At 44.6% G+C, this 19652-nt stretch overlaps 1 protein-coding gene across 3 annotated transcripts in view; it reads right to left on the bottom strand.

The window, feature by feature from the left end:
- Positions 1-19652, bottom strand: part of LOC115466814 (cyclic AMP-dependent transcription factor ATF-7) — a 430182-nt gene that overhangs the window by 93760 nt on the left and 316770 nt on the right. The gene's annotated exons all lie outside the window — the stretch shown is intronic.

The raw sequence follows: 19652 nt of genomic DNA, 5'->3' as shown, positions 1-19652 counted from the left end.
ATCAGACTTAACACGCCTGTACGAGGTTAATATCCAGCCTCTGCGAGTACACACTCAACGAGCTCTGCAAGGGTGGTTTTCGCTTCCCTTGTCTCTCATGGGCAGAATCGCCTTATACAATATGATTTTGATCCCTCAGTGGCTTTATGTTTTACAGATGCTGCCCCTATTTCTCAAAGATAGCGATGATAAACTAGTAACGAAGTTAGTGACGCGGTTTCTGTGGCAGGGCAAACGTCCTAGGTTAAGGGCCTCACAGCTTTTTCTTCCCCGCACCCAGGGTGGTTTGGGTCTGTTAAGTGTTAAGCTTTTCTCGATAGCTAGTAACATGCGCCATTTGACCGATTGGTTTCGAGGATCCTCTTATTTTTCTTGTACAGAAATGGAGACGCGACTGTTCGCCCCCCTTCACTTTAGTGCTTGGTTACATGCGCGGCCGGGGAGGTTGCGCACCCCTCCGGTTTTCGCACCGTTGTTGCTACCCGTACGGAGGGCATGGCGTTGGGTATGTCATTTTTATGGCCTGGAGGCGGAGGCCTCACCCCTGTTGCCGATTCAGGGTAATAAAGACTTTATACCGGGATCTATCTCGTTAGACTTGACCACCTGGGCGGCTAAGAGATTGCAGTATTTGCATCAACTATATCAGGAAGATGGAACACTTAAAACCCCAGAACTTTTGCAAGAGGAATATGGAATTCCAAAGGTGAATTTTTTTTCCATGTTCCAATTGCGTCATTACTTAAGATCTCTGCCATCAGCAGCGCTGACGCCGCAGACATGGGAAATACTCTTGACTATTTTGGGTTTAGATGCCCAGCTCATGATTCCCCTGAAATACTATCATAACACGTTACGGGAACACTTAGGGGACATTGATTATGACACAGTGGTGGACAGTTGGAAGGGGGAGTTGGCACTAGACCTACAGAGAGATCAGGTGAAGACATGTCTCCTGGGCAGGCGGCGAGTGACGGAGAATGTGACGCTGCAGGAGATCCATTACAAATTCTTATTGAGGATGTACATTTCTCCACACCGAGCATACCGAGCAACTATTCAGGCTGTGGATGAGTGCTTAAAGTGCGCCCAGCCCTCGGCGAACTTGGGACATATGTTTTGGAGTTGCCCGAGGGTTTTGGGATTTTGGCGCCAGGTAAATAAACATGTCTCTCAAATGTGGGAGGTCATTTGGCGACTATCGCCATTACAATTGTTTGAAGTCTTTAGGGTGTCCCCCTTTTTATCCGGAGAGCTAAGGGCCTTTTTGAAAAAAGCAGTGTTAATTGGTAAGAAGTGCATTCTTCATCATTGGATAACGAGAGAAAGCCCAACATTGCAGCAATGGCGCTCACACATGATTGTATTTTGTGCGTTGGAGCGCCGGGGGGTGGGTGATTTATCCACCCCTGGTGGTGACCTTTTTTGCCGGACTTGGTCCCCATTTTGGGACTCCCTGACCGCAGTGGCGCGCAGTAGAATTTTGAACGCTTAAACAGAAACGAAACGATAGGTTATGACATGGCATGGGATGGGGGGGTGGGGGGGGGGAGAGGGTTGGGGGGGGGAAGGAGCGGTTATAATCCTGAAGTGAGGTTTTCCCTATTGTAGGGGCAGTGGTTTATGTCTGGTGCCATCATGACCACGCTTTCTCCTAAGAGAAGTCTCTGCCAGTGGCGTGGGGCTCATCAGAGTCCAGACCCCGCGCGGCCTGGCACAGCAGAGCGATAATTGGTTATTGGAAAAAGAGATGGCCTGGAGTGGGATGATGGCACACTAGCTACTCAAGGGACAGATGTTATCATTCCTATAGAGGTTGGGGAAGGGGAGAAAATTGGTTGAATTCACTTGGATAGTTGATTGTATTATGTTGAGCACGTACAAAATGATTGGTTAACACACTTGTATTCTGCAAGATTGTGGTTTAAGTGCTGCAAGGTGGTCCATAAAACTAGGAATCATTCAAACATAAAAACAGAAGGACAAGTTGGGGATGAAAAGTTAAAAGTTTGAGGACAGACTGTACCATCTTGTCTTTATTGTATATCTCCTCGTATTGGAATCTCCGTATATTCATACTGTTAAAAGTGTTCTGCTTGGTTGGACATCAATATAAATGTTGAACCATAATTTATGTCGGGATTGGGGGGAAGGGGGATAGTTGGGGGGATAGGGGAGAAAATGTTAAAAACCATTTTGATGCTGTTTTGTGTTAAGCTGATTCAGTAAGATTTGTTAGTGGAATTTGAATAGTGAAATGTATTGCTAAGATTTGAAATGCTGAAGCATCAATAAAATTGTTTTAAACATAAAGCACCAACATTAGAAGAATCATTGTAGTACCCAAGGATTCCTCAAGGAGCCGCATTTCAGCATGAACATGCTTGCTTCAAGAGTCATATAATCTTATTAAATCCTTGTCTATAGCTGGGTATTTAAAAGCATCCATAGGAGAACAGCAATTGATAGAATTACTGAATGTTATATAAAACAAACACACCATAGATGACAAATTAAAGACCTTCTAAAGTGCAGCTCAAAGCAATGCCAGAGTCATGGCACTATCCATACGGTAACATTAAAAATTGGCAGACAGAAGAATTATTCAGTTACCAACTACCAATAAATGTGTAACTCCTGAATACTGACTCTAGGTATATCGGAGAATACTGAACTGCATTTCTCCTGCAGATACTATGTGTTGCAAAAGTCTCCAGAGCCTTGTATATTTTTCACATTCTGCTGTCTAAAAATATATATTTCAAGGGGAGGACTCCTGGTGGAAAGAATGTGTTAAAAACCTTTGGGCCGATATTCAAAGCGATTTAAGTGGGCAGGAGCTGCCCGAGGTTATGCGGGTGCCGGCACCCACATATCTAAGCAGCCTAAATTAGGACAGCTCAAAAGCTAAATTAGGACTCTTCTTCCCCCTTTCCCTCTCTAAGTTCCCCCCAACTGTTTCCTACCATACATATACCTCATTATACCACAATATCACTTTGTATTCATTCATACTATGTATTTGTTCAAACCGTAATCAGCTAACACCATTATGAACAGTTATATGTAAGCCACACTGAGCCTGCAAAAGGTGGGAAAATGTGGGATACAAATGTAACAAATAATACTAATAAATTAGGCTACTTAGTATGTGGGTGCCGGCATCCTAGTAACCCCCTCCTATTCCCGACCCCCGCTGCAATTTATGTCCCTCCCCTTCCCCTCCGAAGGAACCTGATGTTTAGGTAGGTGCCCCAGTCCTATCTGTCTCCCTGGTGGTCCACTGGGGGGGGGGGGTCTTTGGGGGCAGGAGCGAGGGGCTGCGCTCCTGCTCCTTAAGACCTCTGCTGGACTACCAGGAAGACAGGTAGGCATGGGGGAGGGATTTAGCAAATCGTGGTGGGGAAGGGGAAGGGGTAGGGAGGGAGTATTAGGCTGGGAGGGAGATCAGGAGGGTTACAAAAAAAATTATGTGGGTGCTGGCATCCACATAGCTAAGCAGCCTAATTTAGGCCAGATTTTGAGGGTTTTTTTTTCCAACCCTCCTGATCCTCCTACTGGCCTAATTCTCTCTCCCTGCCACAATCTGCTAAATCCCTCCTCTCTCCCTTGAATGAACCTCCCACCTCCATCCCCCGATGTCTAGGTAGGTTTCTCCAGGTCTGTCTTCCTGGTAGTCCAAGCAGGGGTCTTTGGGGGCAGGAGTGCAGCCATTTTGAAAGACAGCTGCGAAGGAACAGAAGCAGGGAGGCTGCACTCCTGCTCCCAAGGACCCCGTTGGACCACCAGGGAGACAGCCACGCCCGGGGGGGGAGGGGGGGTGTTACCTAGACATTGGTAGGGGGGCATTAGGTCAGAAGGAGGATTGGGAGGATCAAAAAAAAAGTTATGTGGGTCCCGGCTGATATTCAGCTGGGACCCGCATAACTCTCTTATTCAGGACCCGCTGAATACTGGCCGTGTCCTACATAAGCTCCAGCAGCCTGTCCACCCACACTTGGCCCCCCAATATTCAGTGCCGGTCCTCAAACTTGGTCTGGAACCAATACTGGGGGCTAATTCAGCCGGCAACAGTAAGCGTTAAAAAAACCCCAAAAAGAGATCACGTGACGCCATGACCGGGAGAGGCTGTTAGCTCAGGTCTCTCCGGCTCCTGTTATCTTCCTCGTCTAGTTTTCATGAGCTTTAGAGCCCTGGAGTCAATTTGTTTCACGCGACGGGTACGCTTACAAGCTAGAGCCAGTGATTCTGAGTTGAAACCGCGATAATGGCAGTGAGAAGTTCTCAGAAGGAGAAGCTCCGTGGTAAAGGCGGGGAGGAAAAAATGGCGCCGCCTCTGAGTCCGCCTGGTCCAACTGTCTCATCGGCTTGGATTGCCGAAATTACCGCGATGTCCACGGTTTTAGAAGATTTGTTGGAGCGCAGACTATCCCCTATCGATTCAAAGTTGGAAAGGGTGCAGGCACAGCTCACAGATTTGTCCCAGACTGCGTGGCCTTTCAGGCGCGAACCAGCAAAGTGGAGGATAGAACAACAACTGTGGAGGAAACACAAGACTCTTAAAAAGAAATTACTTACATTAGAGGAGAAAGTAAAAGACCTCGAAAATAGATCCAGACGGAATAGTGTTCGTATGGTGGGGCTGCCTGAATCGGTTATAGACAAAGATTTGGTGAAGTTCTTGTCGGACTGGATCGGAAAGGAACTACGCTTCCCAGAAAGCTCAGGGCCCATGCAAATTGAACGAGCTCACCGCCTGGGTCCACAACGGGCGGGAGCAGCGAAGCCACGGGTGATGATTTTGAAATTTGTGAATTATATTCATAAGAACTATTGCAGGCCACCAGATTAGGCAAGCACCTCATTTACGAGGGAGAACGCATAAGGTGTTTCCAGGATTATTCTGCAGGGTTGGTGGCAAGACGCCATGCATTTTCACAGGTGTGCTCTGCGCTATTTGATAAAAAAGTGAAATTTGTTCTCCAATACCCAGCGAAGCTGCGGGTTACACACAATGGAACTACAAATGTATACGTCTCGGTGGAGGCGGCCCAGAAGTTCTTGGCGTGTCTGGAGGGAACAGAAGACGAGGGATGCTAATTGAAGTCTGAAGCGGATTCACTGGAGGCTGGACTATGTTACAGTTAATTGCTAGCCTAGTCGTGTGTTTTCCTCTGGGAGGCGGATAACAAGGTGGAGACGTTTTGGAGATTTTATACCGCCGATTCCCATGAGTGACAATCTTTGCAAAAAATCTTTTTTTTTTCTTCTTTTCTTAGTCATTTCTTATGAGGTTTTGGACGGAGCGGGTACTATTAACATGGGGATGGAATGTGGATGGGAACTGGTTGGGATAGTCTGGGAAGTGGAAGGACAGTGGTCCAGGCTGAAAGAAGTAATAAATAGGGCCACAAACCTTTATGTAAGGAGAGTAAATAAAAGCAAGAGAAAAAGGAAACCGATATGGTTCTCCAAGCAAGTGGCTGAGAAAATAAAGGCTAAAAGAGTTGGCGTTCCTGAAATACAGAGAAACTCAAGAAGAGGAACACGGGGAGGAATACTGGATGAAACTGAAAGAAGCCAAGAGAGAGGTACGTCTGGTGAAGACGCAAGCGGAAGAACAATGGCTAGAAATGTAAGGAGGGGTGACAAATTTCTTCAGGTATATTAGTGAAAGGAGAATGACTATAAAGGGAATTGTGAGACTAAAAGATACTGCAAACCACTATGTAGATAATGATGAAGAAAAAGCAAATTTGCTAAATAGATACTTTTGTTCTGTTTTCACTGAAGAAAATCCTGGAGAAGGACCACAAGGGACTAGCAAAAGTACATTTGAGAATGGAGTGGATATAGCACCGTTCACAGAAGAGAATGTGTATGAACAACTAAAGGTGGACAAAGCCATGGGACCGAACGGGATCCACCCCAGAATATTGAGGGAGCTCAGAGAGGTTCTGGCGGATCCTCAAAGATTTGTTTAATAAATCTTTGGGGACGGGAGAGGTTCCGAGGGATTGGAGAACGGCGGATGTGGTCCCTCTTCACAAAAGTGGTGATAGGGAAGAAGCTGGAAACTATAGGCTGGTAAGCCTCACTTCGGTTATTGGAAAAGTAATGGAAGCGATGCTGAAGGAAAGGATAGTGAATTTCCTGGAAGCCAATAAGTTGCAAGATCCGAGACAACATGGTTTTCAAAGGGAAGTCATGCCAAACGAATCTCATTGAATTCTTTGATTGGGTAACTGGAGAATTGAATCATCGACATGCTATAGACGTAATCTACTTAGATTTTAGCAAAGCTTTTGATACGGTTCCCCACAGGAGGCTTTTAAATAAACTGGACGGGCTGAAGATAGGACCCGAAGTGGTGAACTGGATTAGGAACTGGTTGACAGATGACAGAGGATGGTGGTTAATGGAGTTCGCTCGGATGAGGGAAAGGTGAGTAGTGGAGTGCCTCAGGGATCGGTGCTGGGGCCGATTCTGTTCAATATATTTGTGAGTGACATTGCCGAAGGGTTAGAAGGTAAAGTTTGCCTATTTGCGGATGATACTAAGATTTGTAACAGAGTGGACACCCAGGAGGGAGTGGAAAACATGAAAAAGGATCTGCGGAAGCTAGAAGAATGGTCTAAGGTTTGGCAATTAAAATTCAATGCAAAGAAATGCAAAGTGATGCACTTAGGGAATAGAAATCCACGAGAGACGTATGTGTTAGGCGGTGAGAGTCTGATATGTACGGACGGGGAGAGGGATCTTGGGGTGATAGTATCTGAGGATCTGAAGGCGATGAAACAGTGTGACAATGCGGTGGCAGTAGCTAGAAGGTTGCTAGGCTGTATAGAGAGAGGGGGTGACCAGCAGAAGAAAGGAGGTGTTGATGCCCCTGTACAAGTTGTTGGTGAGGCCCCGCCTGGAGTATTGTGTTCAGTTTTGGAGGCCATATCTCGATAAGGATGTAAAAAGAATTGAAGCAGTGCAAAGAAAAGCTACAAGAATGGTATCGGATTTGCGTTACAAGACGTATGAGGAAAGACTTGCTGACCTGAACATGTATACCCTGGAGGAAAGGAGAAACAGGGGTCATATGATACAGACGTTCAAATATTTGAAAGGTATTAATCCGCAAACGAACCTTTTCAGGAGATGGGAAGGCGGTAGAACATGATATGAGAGTGACATGATATGAGAGTGAAGGGGGGCAGACTCAAGAAAAATGTCAGGAAGTATTTTTTCACGGAGAGAGTGGTGGATACTTGGATGAAAACGGTAACGGAATTCAAACATGCGTGGGATATACATAAAGGAATCCTGTGCAGAAGGAATGGATCCTCAGAAGCTTAGCCGAGATTGGGTGGCAGAGCCGGTGGGGGGAGGAAGGGTTGGTGGTTGGGTGGCGGGGCTAGTGCTGGGCAGACTTCTACAGTCTGTGCCCTGAAAATGACAGATACAAATCAAGGTAAGGTATACACAAAGTGGCACATGTGATTTTGTCTTGTTGGGCAGACTGGATGGACCGTGCAGGTCTCTTTCTGCCCTCATCTACTATGTTTACTATGTAAGATGTGTTCAAATGGGTAGAGATGTAACAGGAGGGTGTTCAACGTGATAGCTCCGGTAATGGGAGTTGTTCAAGTAGGTTGGGGGGAAGGGGCAATGGTACAATAAGCTGATCGGGGAGGAGGGGGAAGCTTCTCTGTGATAAACAAGTGCAAGGCATATGGGATAGGGATTGGAGACAAGAATGGAGTTGGCAGGGGGGGCAGAGGCTGGGATGTCCCCTCTGGTTTAAATGTATTTTGTGGCTAAGGATATTCAGAAATCAAAACGTTGGGAGATGGTGAGGATTATTTCCTGGAATGTAGGTGGAATTAGCTCGCCTATAAAGTGAACCAAGATTTTGCAGTCTTTAAATAGACAAAAGATATAGCGTTGTTGCAGGAGACTCATTTGAGCCAGGTAGAACATGCCAAACTCAATACATGGTGGGTTGGGGAGAGTGTGGCAGCTCATGCGCAGGGGAAGAAGGGAGGAGTAGTTTTGTTTCAGAAGGGGTTAGTTTCATTGGTGACCCCATTATTAGTGGACCCTAAAGGACGGTATGTGATTCTGGAGGTGGTGCTTGATCAGCAGAAACTGCTTATCTGTAATTTGTACGCTCCTAACACCTATGACCGGAGTTTCTATCAAACTGTGACCAATTTTCTAATACAGCAACCACATGCAGCTTTAGTAGTTGGTGGAGATTTTAATGCAGTTTGGAATCCGTTGCTTGATAAATCGTGTCCTGGGGATAGCTCTACTTAGTTTTAATAGAGGGCTGTTGGGAATGGGGCAGCTGCTTGATTTAGTGGATGTGTGGCGTTTGTTACACCCCATGGACAAAAATTTTACTCACTTATCGTGAGCGCACGCGACTCAATCACGTATTGATTACTTAGTGTCTCGTCAGATGTTTGGGGGAGTAACTAGAGCACAGATTAGACCATACACTATTTCAGACCATGCTTGGGTTATTCTAGACTGGTTGGTGGTGTCGTCCCCGGGACAGCACAGACGCTAGACGTTCCCTCTCGAGCTGTACAATGATCCGATTCTTAAGGGGCAATTGCGAAACTGCTGGGAGTCGTATGCAATGCACAATGGGGAGCATAGACAGGACCCTATACTTTATTGGGAGGCAGTGAAAGAAGTGCTTAGAGGAGAAGTTATTAGTCATGCTCACTTTATCCGGACCTCACGGGACAGGGAGATAATAAGGCTCAGTAACCAGCTTTGTAAGGCACGACAGCGCTTTGGCCAGACTCATGAGAACCGGCATAAACAACAGGTATTAGAGCTGCAGACAGCCCTCAATGAGCTGTTACACCGGAGGGCGCTTAAGTCCCAAATTTATTACCATTACCAGCTATATAAATATGGGAATAAAGCGGGTAGATTGATGGTGCGTCTTGTGCGGCCACGTGGAGGCCCCCGGAAGATCCTTACCGTCAAGCAACCTGGAGGGGAACATACCAACTCGGACATGGAAATATGGGATACTTTTCAGGCTTTTTACAGGGACCTTTATGCTTCACACCAGAGACACGTCTTGCGAACCAGATGTATATGGAGAATATTAATCTTCCACGCCTTCAGAATTTGAAGTTGGAACGCCTAAATGAATTAATAAAGGAGGAGGAAGTAGCTTTGGTGATTGCTAGTAGCCCGCTGTTTCAAGGCTCCGGGGCCAGATGGCTTCTGCACTAAATTTGTTTAATTATTGGGGGAGGAAATTATACCCGACCTTACTAAATATTTTAATAAACTTATAGAACATAAAACAATACCTCCTGCATTGAATAAAGCTCAAATTATTGTTTTACTTATGCCAGGGAAAGACCCCTCGCAGCCTTCATCATACCGGCCCCATTTCCCTCTTGAATTACGACGCGAAATTGCTGGCAAAGACACTCGCTAATCGTTTGGCTCGTTTGTTGCTGCGACTAATACATGAGAGTCAGGTGGGATTTGTAGGGGGTAGGTTGGTGGCGAAAAATTTACGGAAAATACTAACCACGTTGGAATATGGCTGGCATAGGAAACTACCGTCGCTGTTAGCTAGTTTTGATGCGGAAAAAGCATTTGATAGGGTGCATTGGGATTTTCTCTTTGCAGTACTGGAGAAGTATGGGATCTCGGGACAGTTTATTGACACGTTACAAGCTCTTTATTCTGCCCCGTACGAAAACTATTTTGATTAATGGACTTGAGTCACAAAGTTTTCCCATTAGGAGGGGTACAAGGCAGGGTTGTCCGCTCTCGCCGTTCCTTTTTGTTTTAGCCTTGGATCCTCTTATAAGGGATATTGTGGACAATCCGTTAATTAGGGGGATTCAATTAGGGTATCAGGTTTTCAAAGTTGCGGCGTTAGCGGATGACCTATTGATACATCTTACCCACCCGAGAGAATCGTTAGAGATGCTTTTAGAAACGTTTCAGGAATATGGAGATTATGCAGGATTTCGTATCAATTTAGTGAAATCTGAGGCGTTGGTATTATCGGCGATCCCGGATAACACGTGGGGGTTGGATTTTCCTTTGAGGCGGGCATCTGGGTCCTTTAAATATTTGGGAATTTGGCTTACATTGAACATCCCCACTCTATCGCTTGAATGTGTCTTCTTTAGTAGAGGACACACAAAGACAATTGAATGCTTGGATGGGTCTCCCATTGACGCTATTAGGGAGGGTCAACTTAAGGATGGTCATCTTCCCCAGGTGGCTCTATGTATTGCAGACGTTACCGATCCGGCTTTTTAAAAAAGATTTAAAAGGTGGTGAATAGGCTCTTTAGTCGTTTTTGTTGGGCCGGCAAAAAGCCTAAATTGAGTCAGAAGGTGATGACTGGAGATTGGGGCCAAGGGGGGGGGGGGGGGGGGGTTCCCTAGTTTGTCTCTTTATAATCAAGCGTGTCTTCTTAGGCACCTGGGGGACTGGCTCAATCTAACACAGACATATACACCCATAGCTTTTGAACAGGAATTATTTCGACCCCCCCGGGGGGGGGGGGGGGGGGGGTTCGCTTTTGCACCTTCCCCAGGGCCGGGTACCTCAGCGTTTTAAGAGAAGCATATTGCTTAGGCCTTTGCAGGAGGTGTGGTGTTGGTTGGTGAGGTTATTGGGGGGGGGGGGGGGGGGGGGAACCCACGGGTTACGGATCAATTGCCCATTCATGGTAATATTGATTTTGAGGCTGGGATGGATAACCCTGTCTTTCTTGAGTGGGATCGCACAGGTTTTTCTATATTAGAACTTCTACTGGAGGATGGGGGGTTGATACCGTTTGACGTTTTACAGGATAAGGTGGGCCCACTTGGGGGAATCGGTTTGCGTACAAGGACCACTAGACTAAAAAGGGAATTGTGAGACTCAAATATGCTGAGAACCGGTATATAGAACATGATGAAGAAAAAGCAAATTTGCTAAATAGATACTTTTGTTCTCTGTTTTCACAGAAGAAAATCCTGGAGCAGGACCGCAATGGACTGGCAAAAGTACATGTGAAAATGGAATGGATATAGCACCGTTCACGAAAGAGAGTGTGTATCAACAACTTAAAAAACTAAAGGTGGTCAAAGCAGTGGGACCGGATGGGATCCACTCCAGGATATTGAGGGAGCTCAGAGAGGTTCTGGCAGGTCCTCTTAAAGATTTGTTTAATAAATCCTTAGAGATGGGAGAGGTTCCATGCGATTGGAGAACGGCAGAGGTGGGCCCTCTTCACAAAAGTGGTGATAGGGAAGAAGATGGAAACTACAGGCCGGTAAGCCTCACTTCAATTATTGGAAAAGTAATGGAAGCGATGCTGAAGGAAAGGATAGCGAATTTCTTGGAAGCAAATAAGTTGCAAGATCCGCGACAACATGGTTTTACCAAAGGGAAATCGTGCCAAACGAATCTCATTGAATTCTTGACTGGGTGACAGGAGAATTAAATCAAGGACATATATATGGACGTAATCTACTTAGATTTCAGTAAAGCTTTTGACACGGTTCCCCACAGGAGGCTCTTGAATAAACTAGACGGGCTGAAGATAGGACCCGAAGTGGTGAACTGGATTAGGAACTGGTTGACGGGCAGACGCCAGAGGGTGGTGGTAAATGGAGTTCCCTCAGAGGAGAGAAAGGTCAGTAGTGGAGTGCCTCAGGGATCGGTGCTGGGGCCAATTCTATTCAATATATTTGTGAGTGATATTGCCGCAGGCTTAGAAGGTAAAGTTTGCCTTTTTGCGGATGACACCAAGATTTGCAACGGAGTGGACACTCCAGAGGGAGTGGAAAGCATGAAAAAAGATCTGTGAAAGCTAGAAGAATGGTCTAACGTTTGGCAATTAAAATTCAATGCGAAGAAATGCAAAGTGATGCACTTAGGGAGTAGAAATCCACGGGAGACGTATGTGTTAGGCGGGGAGAGTATGATAGGTACGGACGGGGATAGGGATCTTGGGGTGATAGTATCTGAGGACCTGAAGGCGACAAAACAGTATGACAAGGCGGTGGCCGTAGTTAGAAGATTGCTAGGCTGTATAGAGAGAGGTGTGACCAGCAGAAGAAAAGAGGTTTTAATACCCCTGTATAAGACGTTGGTGAGGCCCCACCTGGAGTATTGTGTTCAGTTTGGAGGCCGTATCTTGTGATGGATGTTAAAAAAAATGAAAGCGGTGCAAAGAAAAGCTACGAGAATGGTATGGGATTTGCGTTACAAGATGTATGAGGAGAGACTTGTTGACCTGAACATGTATACCCTGGAGGAAAGGAGAAACAGAGGTGATATGATACAGACGTTCAAATATTTGAAAGGTATTAATCCGCAAACGAACCTTTTCCGGAGATGGGAAGGCGGTAGAACGAGAGGACATGAAATGAGACTGAAGGGGGGCAGACTCAAGAAAAATGTCAGGAAGTATTTTTTCACGGAGAGAGTGGTGGATGCTTGGAATGCCCTCCCGCGGGAGGTGGTGGAGAGGAAAACGGTAATGAAATTCAAACATGCGTGGGACAAACATAAAGGAATCCTGCTCAGAAGGAAGGGATCCCCAGAAGCTTAGCCGGTGGTGAGAGGCAGGGCTGGTGGTTGGGAGGTGGGGATAGTGCTGGGCAGACTTATACGGTCTATGCCAGAGCCGGTGGTGGGAGGCGGGGCTGGTGGTTGGGAGGTGGGGATAGTGCTGGGCAGACTTATACGGTCTGTGCCCTGAAAAAGACAGGTACAAATCAAAGTAAGGTATACACAAAAAATGGCACATGTGAGTTTATCTTGTTGGGCAGACTGGGTGGACCATGCAGGTCTTTTTCTGCCGTCATCTACTATGTTACCAGGGCTAGAATTGGGGATGGGAGGGGGAGAGATCAGATGTGCTAAGGGGGAGGGGTGATTAACTGCGTGTCACAATGGAGGTGCCAGCCGATATTCAATGCCGCAACTTGCACAGCTAACTGGGCAACATTAGTACTACAATACTGGATCTATACGTCTAGCTCCATCTCTACCTGTTTTCAAATCTATGCTGAAAACCCACCTTTTCACTGCTGCTTTTAGCTCCTAGCCACAATTGCCCTCCCCTTGTCCCTTCCTCCCTTCTCACTCATTACTTCCCTCACCTGTAACTGTCTTGTTTGTCTGTATTACTTAGATTGTAAGCTCTTTTGAGCAGGGACTGTCTCTTTGTATCAGGTGTTCAGCGCTGCATGCGTCTGGTAGCGCTATACAAATGCTAATAATAATAATAATAAAAATTGGCCAGTTATGCGGTACTACGTGCCCGGTTAGTTATGTGGACATTGGCACTGAATATTTCCAGCACTTCCATGGCTCCCCGCTCCTCCTCACCTCCACCTACTGTAACGCCTATCTCCTGCTCACTTTCAACATGACTGGTTAGTGCTGATACAACAGCTGCTCTTTTTGTGGTGGGAAGTGAATCTGAAGGAAAGTGTAATGAAGCCAGATAAAGAGCAACCAAAAAGCTCTGGAATAAAGCTATTCAAATGCAGACTAAGGATAACTATAAACATTTTCCATGTTCTTGACATACTGTCAGCTCCATCACTGTATAGTAGAAACAGTTTGGCACTACCGAGACACTGCCTCAATTAAGTCACCCTTCCCCCACCAAGGCCCAGATGCACTAAACGTTTTTCATCGTTAAATGAGCCCTTAAGGAAGAATTTCCGATCCTTTCCATGCACTAAAGCCTATTTTTCGACGGTAGTAGCAGCTAACGAAAACGGAATGGAGATGAGCAATTAGTGTGAAAACCCCATTGAAACGACATGCACTAACCTTTTCCGATTGCCTTTACGCAGGAAAAAGGCAGGAAAACTAACGAGAGGTCTGGACCTCTCGTTAGGACAGCTCTGTGCCAGGAAAAAGTGTTAAGTGAAAAAATAAACAAACTTTGAGCCAATCCCAGCGCATTAGCAGAGCTAAAAGCGCTGTGATTGGTCCAAAGGACCTCAGAAAACACATAAAAAAATAAAAATAAAAAAAGGATCGGGAGGGGGCAAGGGCGCTCATCAGGAGCGTCCTGTACGGACGGCCTTGCCCCCCCCCCCCCCCGCTGCTCCCCACTTTCCGCCGCTCCCCCCACCCCGAAAAAGCAAACTTCTAGAAGCCCCTGCCCCCCTCCCTTCCTCACTACTCTCACCTAAGCTCCGCCTCCCGACATCCTCCGTCCGTGCCCCGCCCCCTTTTGGGGTTGTCGCCGCCATTCCCCTCCTCCATCGGGCCCCCCTTCCTCTTACCGGGCCCGTGCAGCGCCTCTCTCCTCTGTCCGAAGGCGCTGCACGGGCAAGAAGAACGCTGAATCAGCTGATGCCTGCCTTCGCGATGGCGCGTCTTTCTCCTGCTGCGCCCGCCCCTGTCTGACGTCAGTAACCTACGTAGGTTACTGACGTCAGACAGGGGCGGGCCCAGGAGGAGAAAGACGCTCTATCGAAGCTAGGCGAAGGCAGGCATCAGCTGATTCAGCGTTCTTCTTGCCCGTGCAGCGCCTTCGGACAGAGGAGAGAGGCGCTGCACGGGCCCGGTAAGAGGAAGGGGGGCCCGATGGAGGAGGGGAATGGCGGCGACGACCCCACAAGGGGGCGGGGCACGGACGGAGGATGTCGGGAGGCGGAGCTTAGGTGAGAGTAGTGAGGAAGGGAGGGGGGCAGGGGCTTCTAGAAGTTTGCTTTTTCGGGGTGGGGGGAGCGGCGGAAAGTGGGGAGCAGCGGGGGGGGGGGCGGGGGCAAGGCCGTCCGTACAGGACGCTCCTGATGAGCGCCCTTGCCCCCTCCCGATCCTTTTTTTTATTTTTATTTTGATTTGGGAGCCATGTGCTTGCGATTTGACTGTGTTTTGAACGTTTCTGGCATGCGCAGAGCAGCCAGCATAACGCTTGGCTGCTTTGCGCATGCTTTACGAGCCGATTACCGACGGGGATTGGTGCATCGTTCTTTCCAATACCGCACCAAACTTTTTGGGGCTGTGTTTTTGGAGCATGCTTCGTTATTTGAAATTCGGTAAAGGTTTTAACGTTTCTGATTTTTTTACGTTTGCTTGATGCATCTACCCCCAAGTCAAATGTTGCAGATTAAGGAAACTGTCAAGAAAGATCAGTGTGAGCCTACAAATGACAGAGGTCTTCAGCTGAGAGGGCAGAAAATACTGACTGTTCAATTTCAAGACTCCTCTACTAGCATGGGCCCTTATGGGAGCATGGAAAGAAGGAAGCCACTGCTGTAGAAAATCCATATGATGTGCTCCATAGAGTTTGTTTATTTATTTATGATATTTTTACCCCACATTAGCCCTAGAGTGACTCAGGTTCAATGTGGCTTACATAACAATTAAATGAAAGATACATATTAAAAATTACATAAACAGATTGTAAAGTACAATAAATAATGCTATAACAATGGCTTTATGAAAGAAATAATACATATTACTACTACTATTTAGCATTTCTATAGCGCTACAAGGCGTACGCAGCACTGCACAAACATAGAAGAAAGACAGTCCCTGCTCAAAGAGCTTACAATCTAATAGACAAAAAATAAATAAAGTAAGCAAATCAAATCAATTAATGTGAACGGGAAGGAAGAGAGGAGGGTAGGTGGAGGCGAGTGGTTACGAGTCAAAAGCAACGTTAAAGAGGTGGGCTTTCATATGTGGTGAATTAACCTGGAAGCAATTGTTCTTAAGGGTAGATGGATAAAGAAGAAGAATAAATCATAATTAAGTTTGTAAACAAAGTGAAGATGAATAAATATGGGTGCAATTAGGGCTAGATGGGAATAGGGAGGAAAGAAGTAAAATTAATTGTATGAATGGATAGTGTTCAAATATAATTCTTTGTTTTCTGAAAGGCTAAATTGAAAAAAAAATGAGTTTTCAGTAGGTTTCTGAAGGACAGGCAATCATCTGTGCATTTAATTGTTTTTATTTATTTAAAAGGATTTATTTACCGTTTTTTTGAAGAAATTCACTCAAGGCGGTGTATAGCAAGAGTAGATCAAACACGAGCAACAGGAAATTATAATGGTAAAAATATTCAAACAACAATACAAAGTATGGCATAGTATACTACTAATAATGTCAACACAATACGTAATAGAACATTTTGATTGACAGTGAAGGGTAAAGCAAAGATGTAACATATAGATAGGTAAGAGAGTAAGAAGATTTAGAAAGTAAGGTAACTAATTTAAAGAAAGTTGCACATTAGGTCAGACAGATGGTTAAATATTATCTCAGCTAGGGTAGGAGAGGATAAACATGTGCAGCCCGTGCCACTCACTGTGTGTATGAGTGAGACTAAGTTAGTTAAGTTACTTCTTCCATTAAAGGCCTGGTTGAAGAGCCAAGCTTTCACCTGCTTCCTGAAGTAGAGATAGTCTTGTGTTAAGTGAAGCCTTTCAGGCAGTGCATTCCACAGTGTGGGGGGTTACTCCAGAGAATGCTTGCTTGCGGGTATCACATCGTGTAACGTCTTTTGGAGAGGGTGTTAGTAATAGTCCTTGACAGGACCTTAGTGTCCTTGGCGGTGTGTAGAGGATCATCCTATTCTTCAGGTGCTCAGGGCCATTTCCTTTAAGGGCCTTGAAGGGGTCAGACACAGAGTTTTAAATTTAGCCCTGTATTGTACTGGTAGAGAATTCCAAATTTTAGTACCTTGATATGAGAAATTAGCATTGTGAACTGTTTTATAGATTACATTCCTACAAATAGGAAACAAAAAAAGTATAGAAGCCTTCACAAGTGAGGCAAAGTCTAATTATACGTCATTGACCAGACATGGGCCGTGTTTCGGCGCAAAGCACCTGCGTCAAGGGTTGGTTGTTCTTAATCCTCTGAAATGAAGAAAATAGCTGAAGGCTGAGTTCACATCAACCGCGGCGCACTAAATGTACGTAAAATCCTAGCTTGCCCAAAACAGGATCACAGCAAGAGACACTTATCTTATAGGACGATCCTACTGCTTCATCAAGAGGTCCTCTGTTCGTCTCACTCTCTAGAAAGCAACAATAAAATTATTCCACTCATATTGTCCCGCTGTTGTTTCTGGTTACATATACTACAGGGCGCACATATTTACTGACATAAAGGCTATCCACTCAGTCCACTCTGCTAAGATCAAAAAATAGCACTGGGTTTATCAAATATTTATTTTGCCGATAAAGATTGTGGGTATGACAAGTCAAGAGTTAGTAATAAATCCACTTAGGTTCCACCAATTCCAATTAAGATCTTATAATATGTGATGTACTATCTTGGTCATCTCAAATAAGAAATTTTTTTGTCAACTGTTTAACCAAAGATGATCTTTGAGACAATTGAAAAATGACCGACAGATTGTCATTAGAAGGGCTGATAAAGGCGGTGCAGTGATAGCACAAGACCGCTTTAGTTATGTTCAAGAAATACAGTCACAATTAAATGTTGTAGACACATATCAGCCGTTGGATGAAAATCCTACGTCAAGATTACAACGAGAGATACAGAAGTTGACCCAAGATACATCAAAGGGAGTGAAATTTCTCAACATCACACATCCAGTTATTTCGGTATTCAATGCATTACCTAAAATTCACAAAGATGACAAGCATCCACCGGGTAGACCAATACTTTCTTCAAAAGGTTCCTTAATTTTACCCTTATCAATGTTTGTTGATATTTTTCTTAAACCATTGGTTCAAAAAGCCCCTTGTTACATCAAGGACACAACACATTTCTTGATGTTGTTAGAGGAAATGGAAAACAACAAGACAGTGAAGTACTCAATGGTGACTCTTGATGTGAAATCACTCTATACTAACATTCCAGAAAATGAAGCTTTGACAGTGGTTAAAGCAGCATTGAACAGGATGAAGCCACATGATATTCCTATAGAGTTTTGGAAAAACTAGCTAAGATGACATTGACTGAAATTATTTTTCTATTCCAAAATACCTACACAAAACAGGTGTCGCAATGGGAGCCACGTTTGCTCCAAGTATAGCTAATTTATATATGATGGCATTCGAGAAACAATGGCTGGACAGCTCTCCTTTTCTTAATACATTTTACTTTTGGAAGCGTTTCATTGATGATTTTTTTTTATGGAAAGGATCTGTGTTTGAATTACATAATTTTGTGAACTGGTTTAACAGCCGAAATATGGCTTTCATTCATTCACTCAGGAATTTTCATATACCATTCATTTCTTGGATGTTCATACAGAACAAAGTCAATATACATTTAAAACCACAGTGTATAAAAAATCCGCAGATGGGAATAATATAATTGAATATGGGAGTTGTCATCCTAAACAGTTGAAATAGAGTCTGCCATGTTCCCAATTTCTCACATACAGGAGAATTTGCATAGAAATTACAGATTTAAAGTGACAGTCTGTTGAACTAATAAGGGCTCTAGACTACAGAGGTCATTCCAAAAAAGTGTTACATAAAGTTCAAACAAGAGTCTGCTTTAATGACAGAAGTTGGTTGTTACAAAATAAACATACTGATGAGTTGAATGCAGATATTGATATTTTTATTTTGAAATATACTATCGGTAGCGAAGCGGTGGCCATCATAAAAAAACATTGGCATATCATGACAACACATCCTGTTTTTGAATCAGAATTTTTACGAGTGGCATATTTGCGAGGTTCAAATTTGAAGGAGTTCCTGAGTCCTGTAGCATTACTTGTTGTGAACCAGAGTAAATGGGATCACTGCAAATCTAGTATTATGAAGGAATGCATAGAATTTATTAATCCAAGTGATGATAGAATTTACAAATGAAAACATCAAACAAATTGCAGATCAAGACATGGGATATATACATTACAGTGTCCTTGCGGTAAAATCTATGTTGGAAAGACAATATCCCCAGTACATAAGAGAATGAACGAACACAGATTCAATATCCATCATCAGAAGGAGTTGGCTCATTTAGTGTCATATTACAAAGCTATACATGATTCCGTTGATTTTATTTGCATCATCAATGATCAGTTAATTCCTATTATTAGAAGAGAAGATGTTGATAGAAGACTGACACAACATGAACAACGCTGGACCTACTGTTTGAATATGACTGATCCTCAAGGGTTGAATACCATGATTTAATGGTTGGTATTTCTTGAAAGATATTACCTGCTCATGCGCAGGCGCTAGCGTTTTGATAAACCTAGCACAATTTTTTGATCTTAGCAGAGCGGACTGCATGGATAGCCCTTATGTCAGTAAATATGTGTGCCCTGTAGTATATGTAACCCAAAACAACAGCGTATCAATACGAGTGGAATAATTTTATTCTTGCTTTCTAGAGAATGAGATGAACAGAGGACTTCCCCTGACAAAGCGGTAGTGAAACAGGCTCCCGTTGGGACTGTCCTATCATAAGATAAGTATCTCTCCCCCCTGCTCAATTTTTGAAATACATGGGTTTTCAGTAGGACCTGTTCAGGAAATGAGAGATTTATAAAAAAATCTTTGAAGAAAAATGAAAGAAAAATAAAACCAATACTAAGGTTTTTCAGAGCTAATGATCAAATGTAGCTGGGTGGAGAGCACTATAATATGAAGCTCTCGCTAACGCTACTGAAACGCCAGCAATAACTGAGGCTCTTTTCCTTC

This window comes from Microcaecilia unicolor, chromosome 3, assembly GCF_901765095.1.
Source record: "Microcaecilia unicolor chromosome 3, aMicUni1.1, whole genome shotgun sequence".
Classification (NCBI taxonomy): domain Eukaryota; kingdom Metazoa; phylum Chordata; class Amphibia; order Gymnophiona; family Siphonopidae; genus Microcaecilia; species Microcaecilia unicolor.
Note: the sequence above shows the minus strand (reverse complement) of the source record. Positions and strands in the feature narration are given on the sequence as shown.